Genomic DNA, 14,946 nt, shown 5'->3' on the forward strand with positions numbered 1-14,946 from the left:
AGCAAGACACAGCTCAGGTGATGCCGTGTAAGCCTGGGTCTGAGTTGAAGGCAGGTGATTTTCTCCAGCTCCTGGAAGAATCAGCTTGGCAGCCACACAGACTTCAATCAGATCCAGAGGGGCAGCCAGCTGTCCCCTCATAGCACCAGAGGACAGAGGTTTTTTTCTAGTTAGTTGGAGGCTTATCCTGATTCCACACGGTATACTTGAGGGCTGCTGTCCGCTAACTGGGCAGCCTTGTCCCTGCCGCCCTTAAGAGCTGTCTTCTCATGAAACATGCACTTAGAGGAGGATGTCAAGATGTCTTCCAAAGGATCTGTAGGCACACTTTGAAGTACTTACTGAGCCAGGATCCCCTCCTCCCCCCCCCATACTGGTGGGCTCCCCAGGCTCCCATGACCAATTGGACCAGAGGTGGACACTTGATGCAAGCTGCACCAATCAGATCCTCTATTCTGGAGACTGAGACGTGAGGGGCAGTGGTTCTTAGGTTAGCTTTGGCCGCCGGACTTGGAAGTTCAGGGAGACCTGGGGCTGAGGCAGCCATTTTGGGACAGACAACCATTATAGTCCAGAAACCGGACTGATGAGGGGATGGAAAGAAGGAACAGAAGAAAGAGAAGCAGAAACAAAGAGGAAGAGGCAGAGAGAGGCGCTGCCTTGGTATGGACAGCCTGGAGGGAACATTGTGGGGGCAGAGTTCAGAGCAATGGTGTAGCAGAAAGGCTGGCCTGATGCTTCCAGCTCTCTCCCTGCCATGTACTGACTCCATTCACTATGAGGGGAACGGATGAAGGAGGGTTGTGTTAGGGGGTTTGAATTTGTAATAACTGTTTAAGCATTTGCTACGTAGGAGAACGTGGCTTTGCGAGGGATAGGCATTAGGTATCAGATGCTTGTGAGGCATAGTTACTCAAAGTTTTCACACTCCAGATCACCAATTTGTAGCAAAAAAAAAAAAAAAAGCAGAGTTGCACGAACGATTTTAAATTACAAGAGAAAACAGTATTTTAAACCTTAAGAATAATTTCCTATCACTCAGAAGGTCTCCGTCCCACCCTCCCGCCCTTCTCGCTCCAGTGTTGCTGGCCTCCTGCCAGGAGGGCAGGGGGAGGAGCAGTCAGAGGGTTCCACCCCCAGCCGCACTGTGATTGGCTCATAAGTGGACACGTGACCCAAGCCCATCCAATCCGTGGGAACCTCGGGTCTTTTTCTGGGAATTGGGGGTTGGTCTGGATGCCTTGTGAACGTGTGGGGCTTGGGCCTGCTGTACCGTTTTTTCTACCACAAGGGAAGCTGGTCTGAAAAGAAGCCAACACAAGGAGGAGAACAGAGCCAAGGCACCTGCAGGGAAATGGAGCCAGAGCCCTGACATCACAAATGATCTAATTAGTTCCATTTATTGCTTAATCCACTTGGAACTGGGTTTCTGTCATCCCTGACGGAAAGCATACTGACCTGTACGCTACCTGCTTTTTCGCACAGCATGCTGAAAAGATGTGCACTGAACTCTGCCAGGACCAGAGGATATTCGTTTTTCTTTCTTTTTTCTTTTTTTTTTTTTTTTTTTTTTTTTGGTTTTTGGCTTTAACTTCCGTTAACTCCGAATCAAGGTGCCAATGCATTTTGTTGACCATCAACTCTTTGCCGCGAATGAAGCAGCGCGAGGGGCAAGCTCTTTTATTCACAGAGCCGAGCCCTTCCTTATGGCTGCCATGACTCCTTCGACGCTGGCACTGAGCCCAAAGTACCATTTCTAGCCCATGACTCACAAAGTAAATAATCTATAAATGAAAAGCCTCTTAGCATACTTTGGCACGACAAACAAAATGACACGCCAGGCTGCATTCTCCTTCACGTTTCAACCCTATATGTGCCAAGGGCTTGTTTCACATCCGCACATGAGCAGTTTGGGCTTGCTCAAAAGCCAACGAGCCACTAGCTCGTGTGCCCACGGATTGCCTTTCTAGTCCGTGTGTTCTTGATGTTATGCAACGTCCAACGGTGTTATCTGATCGAGGGCTTTTGCCAATAATTCTTTTGGCTCTCTCCCCACGCACAATCTTTATCATTATTTTTGCAGCTGGTTTACAGGCTTTTTGGTCATTGTATGGGTGACTTTTCTGTGCATTTGCTAATACAGCGATCATTTGGAATGATGTCCCTGTGGCTCTGACCTCCTGACCTTTAGGAGCAAGAATACTCAATCTTACATTAGAAGGCATTATTTTGGGGTTGTTCTGGGAAAACTGGATGGGTTGCTTTGGGGGAAGATAACGGAAAACATTTTTTTATGGCCTCAGACTACTATTTATCCCCCATTTTAACGTTAATGGTAACATATCGAAGACTAGGGCCAAACAGACTGCGGTGCAATAAATGAAAATTTCCAAAATTTCCCATGGGACTTATCCTTATAATTTTCACTTACAGCTTCATGTGTAGGATCATTACCCAAGAATTTGCTTGTTCCTGGAATACATGGTTTCATATTTCATCGTTCCACTGGAGACCCGCTTACTTGCAATGTGTTCTGTGTCCTTCTGAGGATTTATGTTGCCATTTTCATCGCTTTCACGTTTACAATTCGAAGAACGTCTTTTGGGCCATTGATTCGTTTTGTGAACTAGAGATGTAAGACGACTTAATGGTAACCGCAGAAATTCAAAAATAGCCATCATAAGAACTTCCCAGCTAGAACCGTCTGTCGGCCTGATCCTCGTTCAGTTAGGAGAGGCAATATACCTCTCCTACCCAGTAGTTTTTAAGATTTTATTTTTATTCCTAGTCTTTTGAAGCTTCAGTGTGTGTGTGTGTGTGTGTGTGTGTGTGAGAGAGGGAGAGAGAGAGAGAGAGAGAGAGAGAGGGAGAGAGAGGGAGAGGGTGGGAGGGAGGGAGAGAGAGATGGGGGAAGGGAAGTAGAAGCAGATGAGTAAGACCTTGCAAGTCTTTGAAAAAATATACCAGGATTGTGAGACCATTAATACTTTGTCTTCAGCTCCTTCCCTCAGTTCTGGTCTTTCTGTAGAAGCTTTTTGCTTTTTCATGGCCAGGAGGAGGCGGTAGGTAAGGTGTGGAAGGAACACGCGAAGGCAAATACGTGCTTTGTGCCTGAGCCCAACACACCTGCGCTGGGTGGGACACAGATGCCAGCTTCTTCCAGGTTGTGACCTTCTGTCCACTTAGGCAGAAATAGGAGAGAAAAATAGCCTAGAAATAATGACAAATGTTTCCTCTTTCCAATGATCCTACCTCTTTCCTTTTCCTTCACTGACGTATTGGCTCGGACCTACAGCAGGAAGTTGGCTTAGTGGTGACAGATGCGATGGCCACCAGGGCTCCTAGTGAACATTCCCGTTTTTCTTCTTCTGTCACTTGGTGGGGTTCCACTTCCCCACGCCTTTGAGTTTCGGGCATGAGCAGGTGTTTTGCTTTGGCCAATGAAATGTGAGCAAAGAGACAGATCACTTCTAGGTGGAAGTTTTAAGAGCCAGGGGGTAAAGTGCCGGGTCCCTGTCAAGTTGCTGAGCAGTGTTCAGGTTGGAGGCTCAGGGTCAGCCTCCCTAGCTTAGCGAGGCCCAGGGGACCGAGCGCCCCCCCCCCCCGACCCCCACCGTGGACGGTTAACAGGAGCAAGAAAACGAATTCGGTGTTTCGAGCCGCTGAGATCTTGAGGATTGGTTGTTCCCGCAGTGTAGACCAAAACGGGGTGGGGTGGGGTGCACATGTAAATAAAGAGCACGGATCCCTTTGCCAGATTCGCTTCCAAAAAGCTGACCCCGATTGGCAGCCAGCCGTATCCTGTGCGAGTGCCTGTACCCCCACCCCACTCCCCAAAGCCCTAGTTTTTAGAGGACACCCGTATATTTTCAAGCGTTCATCATTCTAGTCGCCATTGGATTTTGTTTGCCAATCGCACACCCCGAGTCAGGAATATTGTCAGTAGACCGCTTTATTGGTATGGATTTTCAACAAACAAAAATAAACACAACAGCATTAAAAAACAAAACAAAACAAAAAACCCCTGAAGATAACGTTGGACTCCAGTCCCGGGTGGTAATTACAAGACAATGATCTGCTTAACATTCAGAAATTCCTGGGCCGCGGCGCTGCTGGGCGGCCGCCGAGTCCCCGACCCCGCCGCGCCCGCCGCGGGCCTGGCTCTGCGCGTGCGGCGGGGCCGCGGGCGCGGGGAGGGCTGCGGCGGGAGGGGGCAGCCGGAGGGCGGACCCGCCCACCGGCACGCGCGCGCTCCGCGCCCCCGCCTCGCCATCGCCCCCCGCGGGCGGCGGCCGGAACTGCAGCGAAGGGCGGACGCGGACCCAGCGGCGGCCCGCACCGGCTTTGTCCGGGTGGGGAGGGCAGGTTACCGGGAGGGTGGAGTCAAAGGCCGGTTCCGGAGACGCCTGGGCGGATCTGAGCCCAGCCAAGACTCCACGTTGTTAACCTTGAACAGATAAGGTTGCTATGCAAAATTGAGGGCTGTTGCACTTCAGGAAAATCGGTGTCTCTTTTGAAAAGGAGATGCCTCCCGGGACGTCCTTATGTTCTTACCGTCACTTGGAGTAGTGGAAGATCCTGTGACTATGGCAAAGCAGAGCGTGATTCCCCCAAAGATGCGATCACAGTTCTCCAGGGGAAACCTGAACACGCAGAGGATCTGGAAAACGAAAGCGGGGTTGCTCCCCCAGCAGTGCAAAGCCCCTTCCCTCCAGACCGCTTGTTTGTGACTCTGCACAGGCCTCCGCGTTGCAGAGACCGCGTGTCACAGAAAGGGAAGGACCTGACGCCGTGAACGAGCCGAGGAGAGAAGCGGCTTTATGGTCCTTGGCGACCCATCTGAATGGGAATTGCAGACTGAATTTGCCACGCAGGGTTTTCAAACAATTTGCATGCTTTCCAGATGCTTTGAAACCCCTCCACCCCGCTTTTTGAATAGTGTAAAATATTTTAATAGGCCAAAGCCATGTGGATTTATAAAATTTTTTTACAAGCCCTAACGGGGCCCCCTCCACCTTGTGTTTTTTGGTTGTCATTTTTTTTTTTCTTTACAGCGTTCAGATGTTGTTTTCTCTTTCACAGTATTAACGTATTTAACAGCTCCTTCTGAGGTGGGAATTGGTGAAAATGATCATTTTGGGGCCTAAGGAAATTTGACATCTACTCCAAAACTTGTTTCCTAGGGTCACAATTTAAATTTAATTTAATTTAATTCAAACTTCAGATTTGGGCTACTTTTATCTTGTCCAGGATATATTTTGACAAAGGGTTTATTTATTAAAACTTTTTTTTTAATGTTTATTTTTGAGAGAGAGACAGAGAGTGAGCAGGGACGGGCCAGAGAGAGAGGGAGACACAGAATCTGAAGCAGGCTCCAGGCTCTGAGCTGTGGGCATAATCTGGGGGGGGAGGGGGGAGCGGAGGTGCGTGAGTGGGGGAGGGGCAGAGAGCGAGCCACAGAGAATCCCAAGCGGGCCCCACACTGTCAGCACAGAGCCCGATGTGGGGCTCAATCTCATTTACCGTGAGATCATGACCCGAGGCGAAATCAAGAGTTCAACACTTACCCAACTGAGCCACCCAGACGCCCCTTGACAAGTGATTTAATTTGCTCTTTTCAGGAATTTGTCAGCTCCTTTGCCCCACCTTTTCACGACCGGTAGTTTGCCACCATCATCGTGCCATGATTATTTCCTCTACTAACTCAAGAGTAATTTACCACAAAGTGTAAGTCCACAGATCTGGGGACATTTAGGGAGACGTTATTAACGAAATGCAGCTTTCATCCTGAAATGTACTTACTACCGGCCGGGAGGGTTGTTTGCTTGACTCCTTGACTAAGTGACTCTTGTAAGATCAATTTCTCGCAGTTGCACTGTCACAGAGTCTAATATTGCACGTCTAGGGACCTCAGAACGCCTCATCTTCTACAGGTTCTTGATAGGTACTATTTCTCAAATAACTAACTTTCAGGGCACTGTGATAGACTCTCAAGTAAGGATTTTTTTTGGGGGGGGGTCTTCCATTTGCCTTTATACTCACTTGAAATCCAGAATCCCAACCAAAATACGCAGGTACTTTTTGTAAAGCTCTTCCGCTTCCTCCAACCAGGTTAGAAACGAGGGGGGACGAAATTGCCTTGTCTGAGAGGGGGGTTGGGAGAGTAAGAAAGATCCCCCCCCCACCCCCCGGCCGGTGGATTATACTTCCTGTCAATATTATAGCTGGGAAATCGTGAGTAGAAAGTAATCATAGTGAAAACATTTTGTTCTACGAGTTGTTAACCTTTTGAAAATACAACGGCTGCTAAAAATTGCGGGCTGCGAACCCTCAGTCGGTGCCGCTGCTTTGAAAATGAGCTCCTGTGCCATAAATGCAACTGAGCTAAATATGAACCTTAAGTTCACAAATGAATGCTGTTCAATGAGTAAAGTAGAAAATAGCTTTTTACCAAAGACATAATTTCATTCTAAATCACGTCGTATGATCAAATATGGTCACCCAGAAGTGCGGTCATCTAGTTTTCTTTGTATGGAAAATTCTGCATTAAAAAAAAAAAAATGAGTTTGATGCCCTTTGTTCAAGGGAAACTAGCCCACGGATTGGGGGAGGACGGTGTCTGTCAAGTTGTGTTCTGAGGTCTCTGGCCCCTGGATGTTTTTTAAAAGCAGACATTTTAAATCCCACAAAGTGATCTTTGCTGTCAATCTCTAGTGGATTAATATTTTTTTTCTTTTTCTTTTTTTTTAAATTTTTTAAATGTTTATTTTTGAGAGAGAGACGGAGACAGAGTGTGAGCAGGGGAGGGGCAGAGAAAGGAAGACACAGAATCAGAAGCAGGCTCCAGGCTCCGAGCTGTCAGCACAGAGCCTGACGTGGGGCTCGAACTCACAGACCATGATATTCTTAGAGGGAGGAATATATGATCCTATGTTACATACTCTGGAACTATTCATTTGACATATATAATATGCATAGCATCGCTGTTCACCATCTCCCAAAAGTAAAACTGGGTTATGAAATATTTATTCATCGGTCATCTGGACTAAGTTGTGCCACTTGGGTCAGGATTAGCTTTTCAGTTCCACTTAACAGACAGCCTGTCTTTAAGCAATGCAACTCGCAAAATTTCCAAGTCTCTTTGTGTATGCAGCACAATGCTTTACAACCGTCACGCTTTGAATTCGTGGGTCTTGCCCCAGAGGCGTCGGGGGCACAGTCTCACAAAAGCAGAAGAAAGACCTGAAAGGGATTTATTTTTCTTAGGAGAATAAATCCGAAATTTCAGGCTAAAAAGCGTTGCAACGACTGTAGGTAACAGAGAGCGTCTACTGTCCCAGTCCTCCAAGATTTGCACTGCTAGGACGGTCTTTGGTGGTTTTTGCACGGTGGTTGAATAAAATTAGCGAATTTTGCAATCCTACGCGCCTGCTAAAAAAAAACAAAAACAAAAACACCCAGAAAACAAACCACACACACACACACACACACCAGAATTCGTTATTGTAAATTTAGCCTTGTGGACATGAGGCAGACACAGTCCTGCAGATTTCCTTAACAGGTGACATTTTGCCAGGGGCTGAGGGCAAGGGGAAGGGAGAGTCAGCGTGTAATGGCACAGAGTTTCGGGTTGGGAAGATGGAAAGGGTCCCAAGAGGGTGGTGGTGGGTTGCCCAACCATGTGAATGTGCTTAATGCCACTGAGTTGTCCAATTAACAACCGGATATTTTGTGTTGTGTATATATATATATGTGTATATATATATATATATATATATATATATATATGTGTGTATATATATATATATATGTGTGTGTGTATATATATATATATATATATATATATGTATGTATATATTTTAGCACGATTAAAAAAAAAAAAAGGCCTCTGTGTTCTGGCTTCCCTGCCAGCTCAGCCCCCTCTCCACCCTGCTTGGCCCCAAGGTCACCTACCAGCAGCATGGGGAATTCGTGGCCACCCCCTCCCTCCCACACCCGGCTTCCACTCTGCTTCTTTTCCTCTGCTTTGCTCCTTGGTCCGTACAATGTCTCCTCTTCACCTGGCTTTCTGAACTAGAAAGTGAACAGTTGGTAGTCACGTGTCTTTTTGTTTTTTGAAATGTTTATTGCTTTATGTATTTTTGAGAGAGAGAGACAGAGAGACAGAGAGGGAGCAGGGGAGGGACAGAGAGAGAGAGGGAGACACAGACTCCGAAGCAGGCTCCAGGCTCTGAGCCGTCAGCACAGAGCCCAACGCGAGGCTCGAACTCACCAACCGTGAGATCATGACCAGAGGAGAGTTTGGCCCCTTAACCGACTGAGCCACCCAGGGGCCCCGGGAGTCACATGGCTTTTGAAAATCAGCTTCAGGAGTCCATCTGGGATCTGAGACTCCCTTCCTCTGTCCTTTTCATCTGCAGCTCAGTAGATACCTGGGCAGGCTCTGGGGACCTTGGAATTCTTGGCGTTTACCTTGGGCCTGGGGGGTAGGGCAGCAGCTGTGATGTAAACTCCCCCTTTGTTCAACAGCATCCCCCCCTCCACCTGCCTGCTATGCCACCCATCACTTCTAGAGGAGAGGGGGTAAGGTTCAAGTGTTCAAATCTGTCCTGGTCCTGGGAAGTCTCCGTCATCTTAGGGGAATGTTACCGACTGAATGTTTGTGTCCCCCTAAAATTTGTATGTTGAGGGCACCTGGGTGGCTCAGTGAGTTAAGCGTCCGACTTCAGCTCAGGTCATGATCCCGTTCATTAGTTCGAGCCCCATGTCCGACTCTGTGCTGACAGCTCAGAGCCCGGAGCCTGCTTTGGATTCTGTGTCTCCCTTGCTCTCTGCCCCTCCCCCACTCACACTCTGTGTGTGTCTCTCTCTGTGTCAAAAATAAGTAAACATAAAAAAAATTTGTTTTTAATTCGCATGCTGAAACCCTACCCCTGCCCCCACGTGATGATATCAGGAAGGCAAGGCTCTGGAGGTATTTAAGATTAGATGCGGTCATGAGGGTAGAGTCCTCAGAAGTGGAATCAATACCCTCGTAGGTGTCACCAGAGACCTTGCTTCCTCTCTCTGCCCTCTGCTATTCGAGGACACAGAGGAGGGCCCTCACCAGAACCCAACCACGGAGGCATTCTGATCTCAGACTTCCAACCCCCTAGAACCACGAGAAATGAATTTCTGCTGTTTATAAGCCACGCAGTCTATGGTACTTGGTTACAGGAGCCTGAACTAAGACAAGGAAAAAACCTGCAATCTTAGCACAATGGAATTTAAAGAATTTACAACCATGAAGCATGGCTCCAGTGCTAAGCCAAGCCAGTCTTTCTCCCGGATTCCTGCAAAACTGGATTCTGGGTGATACTTGGCTTTGAAGGGGTCAGCATCTAGCAAGGCTGAACGGTCACCACCCCTCAGCCCCTACAGCCAGGAGCACAGGTTGGTAATGCTCTGTTTATGGACCTTGAGGTGTTTGAAGTAGAAGCAAAACTCTTCTCTCTTTTTTTTAGTTTATTTCTTTATTTTCGGGGGCGGGGGGAGAGAGAAAGAGAGACAGCACAGGTGGGGAAGGGGCAGAGAGAGGGAGAGAGAGAGAAAATCCCAAGCAGGTTCCACACCGCCGGCGCAGAGCCCGACGCGGGGCTCGAACCCACGCACTGTGTGAGATCATGACCTGAGCCGCAGTCGGATGCTCAACCAACTTGAGCCCCCCAGGCGCCCCTTCTTAATCCAAAAGATCCAAGGAGACGGAGAGATGGTAGCGTACCCTCTCTGGGTGATCGTGCTTTCTGTCCCTCAGCTCTGGCTCCCACTGCTGGGGACACCAGGCTCTGAGGAAGAACCCCAGAGCCGCCCCATCTCTGGGCTGCTAAGCGGGGTGCAGAATCCTGGTCTCTTCTTGGTTCTGTGGGAGGTGCCGCCTGGAGTCAGGGTAGTGCTTTAGAGAGGGTCGGTGGCAGAAACTTGAAAAGCAGACATACGTTATGGCAGAAAAAGATCCATGACACCTCCTCCTGATGGCGAACGTTTTATTTTCTATTTGTTGAAACACTTTATTTTATTTCAAACTTGCAGAAAGTTGTATGGAACGAGCGTCCATATGCTCTTTACCCAAATTTGCCTGTTGGGAACATTTTCCCCATTTGCTTTATCATTTGTGTGCTCTCTCTGTCTCTGTTTATCTATCTATGTATCTCCCTATCTATGTATCTCTCTATCTATCTATCTATCTATCTATCTACCTCTCTGTCATTTATTTCTCTTTCAGATGAAAAAATGGACATGTTGCTGTATTCAGGTGACCCCCCCCCACTGCTATTTACCATATTCATTGCCAGAATATCTCTCTGTGACACAAGGGGCCTGGCCGTGGGTCACTGCTGTAGCCCAGGCCCCAGGACGGCCCCAGACATGGTCCTAACTCATTACTGGGAGATGTGATCACTGCGCTCTGGGGACCATAGCCTCTGGGGACTTATAACCTTTATAAGGTTATAGAGAAAAGGCAAAAGCTAGTGAAGTAATGTCACCTGCCCGTCTGCAGAGGCAGGGGTGGCATTTCTGGGCACCTTTGCTGGTGTTTTGGCCGCTGGTACAAAGGTGCCCAGAAATGCCACCCCCGCCTCTGCAGACGGGCAGGTGACATTACTTCACTAGCTTTTGCCTTTTCTCTATGACCTTATAAAAAAATAAATGCACGAGGCTATGAACGTGCAGGTCGCGGTGATAGGAAATGAAGGAAATGTGGACTTTTTTTTTTTCCATTCCAGCTATATTTTTCATTGCATTTTATTTTATTTTTAAAACACATATCTATTTAATTTAACTTTTAGTTAGTTAACATGCAGTGCAATATTGGTTTCAGGAATAGAATTCTGTGATTCATCACTTGCATGCAACACCCAGTGCTCATCCCGGCAAATGCCCTCCTGAATGCCCATCACCCATCTGGCCCATCCCCCACCCACGTCCTGCCACCAACCCTCAGTTCGTTCTCTCTTGTTAAGAGTCTCTTCTGGTTTGTTTCCCTCCCTTCTCTACACCCTCCCCTTTCCACATGTCCATCTGTTTTGTTTCTTAAATTCCACATATACGTGAAATCATATGGTATTTCTCTTTCTCTGATTGACTTACAGCATAATGCATTCTAGCTCCATCCACGTCATTGCAAACGACAAAATTCCATTCTTTTTTATGGGTGAGTAATATTCCACTATATATATATATATCTTCTTTTTTAATGTTTATTTTTGAGAGGGAGAGAGAACAAGCACGGGAGGATGCAGAGAGAGAGATTCAAGATCCAAAGCACAGACTCTGTGCTGACAGCAGTGAGACCGATGTGGGGCTCGAACACATGAACCGTGAGATCATGACCTGAGCCAAAGTCGGATGCTTAACCGACTGAGCCACGCAGGCGCCCCTACACCACATCCTCTTTATCCATTCACCAGTCTTTGGACATTTGGGCCCTCTCCATAGTTGGACTGTTGTTGATAGTGCTGTTATAAACATTGGGGTGCGTGCACCCCTTCGAATCTCTATTTTCGCATCCTTTGGGTAATTACCTAATTGTGCAATTGCTGGATGGTAGGGTGGTTCTATATTTAGTTTCAAGAACTGTGGTTTAAATAGACCTGGGGATTATGAAGCAGGAGAAAAAGCCTAACGCCAGTCTCCCCAGAGGCTCCTCCTCCCTCCCTTCTACCTCCCCTTCTCCCCTGCCCCAGCCTGGCCCCAAGGAGCCTAAGGAGTGAGGGAAGGAGACAGAAGGCAGGGGAGGGGGGACTGGGGACAGCAGAGAGCTAAGCTGACGTGGGCACAGGCACTGGGAAGGCGCAGCAGGAGCCTGGGACAGAAGGAAGACTGATAGAAAGGAGGGTCCCCCAGACGGAGGAAGGGCCAGTGAGGGGTGAAACGGGAAGGAGAGGGGGCAGCGGGGCTGAGGGTGTGTCACATCAGGACGCCTGCCAGCACCTCCCTGCCGGCTGTTCCAGGACTCACGGGCCTTCCCTGCCCCCGACCCGCCAGAGTCGGCCCAGCATCCTCTGTGGTGGGAGGGGAGACAGCCAGCTTCCATGCAGGGAGCAGAGGCCGCCCCACCACACACACCCCTGTCCAGCTCCTTGCCCTCACGGGGACTCCGAGAGATGGTCCCCGGTGTCACCTACAGTCCTAAGCCAGGACTCTGCCCCCACTCTCAGCGTGGGCCAGAATCCTCCCTCTGGGGGCTGACTGGGCCCTGCACACCGCCCCTGCTGGGCAGCTGACCTCCAGGGCCCCCTCCCCGAGGAGACCCCAGCCCTGGGCCAGGTCCCAGCTCTTGCCCATCTGCTGGGACCACCTGGAGTGGAGTCCGGGCTACAAAGTCCGCAGGCTGAGGTCCCTGGGCTCAAGTCAGGAATGTGGGCAAGGTCTGGGCACATTCACAACCGGGGCTCCGGGAAATGCCCCGTGGGACTGGGCACCTGTGCACTTCCAGCTTCGCCAGGATGCCCTCCGAGAACGCACACACGTACACGTTTCCACATGGCAGGATTCCCGCACATACGGAGGGCAAGACTGGTTGGGTCCTACACTGGGTCCCTCAGCCATTCATTCCTAGGTACCCAGGAGCCCCTACTCAGGGTCCCACCCTGGCAGGAACCTGGGATGCAGGGAAGGGACAGGCACGTCCCGCCCTCGAGGAGATCGGGGTCTGGAGGAGACAGGGGAGGGTCCAGGTGACCCCCACCTCTCCACCCCACAGACTCCCTTCTACCTGCCTGTGGACCCTGAAGTCTGGTCTTGGCCCCTGAGGTGAGGGCATGGCCCAGGACTGCCTTCCACCTTGGTCACACGGGAGTGATTTAGATTGTTTGGAAAGTTCTGCCTGTTAAATTAAAGGACATGTGGACTTCCTTTCTGAGAAGTGATAGTTTCCGGTAGGAGACTGTATCACTTCCTCTCCGCCTAGAAGGGAGCCCTTTTCTTTTTTCTTTTTGAACGTTGTATCTGAGATAAGGATATTGCTCGTAAAATCGCACACACTTCTCTACTCGCAAAGAAGCCTGGGTGCCCGATTTCAGGCTTTCCTCACCTTCCCGGGCTCAGAGTTGGGGCCCGTGGGCCGAGCACACGGGCACGTGGGTCAGCCCCCAGCTCTGCTTGTGACCTCTGGCCCCAGAGCCTCTGTTTCCTCCTGGGCGCAGGGCACCTGGGAAGGACCTGTCCTCACGGCTGGGCCGGCGGGCTGGGGGGTTTCAAAGAGCCGCTCCGCTCGCGTCCGTTCAGGCACGAGGCACGAGCCTGGTGGACAGCCGGCGCTCGGCGAGTGCTGCTTGTTCTCCCTCGTTCCTGCCTCGCACTGAGTCCGTCAAGTTTACCACGCGGAGCCAGCTCGGGATCCCGTGTCGGCTCCCGGGTCCCGTGGTGGCGCACGCTCAGGGGCCTCCAGGACCAGAGGCAGAAAGAGCAAGGACGCGGAGGGGGGGCCCCCGGAGAGTCAAGGTGACCCCAGGCTCCAGCCCGGGGGACTGCAGGCGACCAGCTGACCTGGGGTCATCGTACAGGAGGAGGGTGCACGGCTCAAGACCTGCATGTGTTCCTTTCTCTCTTTCTTTCCTTCCCTTTTTTTAAAATTTAACTTCTACATTTTATTTTAATATTGTACATGAAATTCTACTTAATTACATTGAGGAAAACGGTCATTAAAAATCCCACCGCAGCCGTGGGTGTTAGGAGAGCCGGTGACATGGGAATACACACGGGGGACAGCCCTGGTCCCGCCCCCCCTGTCCCCCGCGCCCTGCTGAGTGAGGGGAGCACGGCTGGGGGGCCTGGGACCCCACCCGGAGTTCTGGGGCTCACAAACACTCAGGCACAGTAGAGAAGTCAAACGTCAACCTAAAACATAGAGGAGAGCCGTCAAGATGGAAGAATGGAGACGTTCGAAGGGCATATGCCTCAGGCGCGTGCTGCGAATTCGTCCCCCACTAGAAAGAGAAGGCAGCCAGCCAGCCTGCCGCCAGTGGCACGGCTCCCGGCCACACGGCACACACAGAGCCGACCGGGCTGGCCACCCGATCACAGAAGAGCCCTCGGCCCCGGGTGACTGGCGGCTGAGTGGCCTGCCAGGGCGGCAGGTCCCCCCCCGACGTGTCCTGAGGTCCGGCGCGCATCCCCCGGGGAACCCAGGCGACCGCGCCGCACCAGGCGGGGAGCGTGCGCTTCGTATCCCGCTTCCCCCTCACCTTGCTGGGCACCTGCGCACGAGCTGAGTCCCACAGACATGCTAACTGTGGCCCTGCGCCTCCTGCAGCCCAGACGCCAGCCAGCTGCCGGATTCTGGAAGCCAGGGCTCCTGGGGGCTTCTGCTCGCTGGTTTCACCCAGACCGCGGGGAGGGGCCCTCTTCCCTTTCACGCCACGTCCTGGCTCACGTCCCCTCCCTGGTGGCCCCGGGCTGCCTCCGGCCCACGAGCCCAGGAGACATTGGCTGCATCACCATCCCCAGGGCGCAGGGGAGGAGAGCCAGGAACCGCAGCAGCCTGTCTCCTGTCATATGACCCCAACTTCCACCCCCTCCAGGCAGCTACTGTCGCTGGCAGCCCCTTTATCCCTGGGCTCCTCCTGCCCCATCATCCACGGTGGCCCTGTGCCCTGCTTTGCCCCTCTGCCCCCCTTTCCTTCCATGTCTGTGTCACTTTGCTTGGCCAGGTCTTCCCCTTTGGGGTGCCAGCCCTCCCTGACTGGGTCCCCCCCTCCCCGACGGCCACGGCCACCTATCCCTTCCTCTCTGTCCCTCCAAGGTCTCTCCCTAAAGGATTCCCCTCCCCCACCCCTTAGGTCACTGTGTGAGGGAGGCTGTGACACCATTTGGGCCCTGACAGGTGAGCAGAAGTGTGTGAGGAGGTACCGGGGACTCTTGCTGTCCTTCGGGAAGGCCTTGTGCACGCCCACCAGCAGCCGGGAT

At 51.1% G+C, this 14,946-nt stretch overlaps 1 long non-coding RNA gene across 1 annotated transcript; it reads left to right on the forward strand.

Annotated features, from left to right (window-relative positions):
• Positions 1 to 9,119: 9,119 nt before the first annotated feature.
• Positions 9,120 to 14,893, forward strand: LOC128316504 (uncharacterized). Its single transcript, XR_008300529.1, has 3 exons — positions 9,120 to 9,432; positions 11,130 to 11,191; positions 14,820 to 14,893. It is a non-coding gene; the product is annotated as an uncharacterized LOC128316504 (long non-coding RNA).
• The last annotated feature ends 53 nt before the right edge of the window (positions 14,894 to 14,946 follow it).

This window comes from Acinonyx jubatus, chromosome B4 (genome assembly GCF_027475565.1).
Source record: "Acinonyx jubatus isolate Ajub_Pintada_27869175 chromosome B4, VMU_Ajub_asm_v1.0, whole genome shotgun sequence".
In the NCBI taxonomy this organism is placed as follows: domain Eukaryota; kingdom Metazoa; phylum Chordata; class Mammalia; order Carnivora; family Felidae; genus Acinonyx; species Acinonyx jubatus.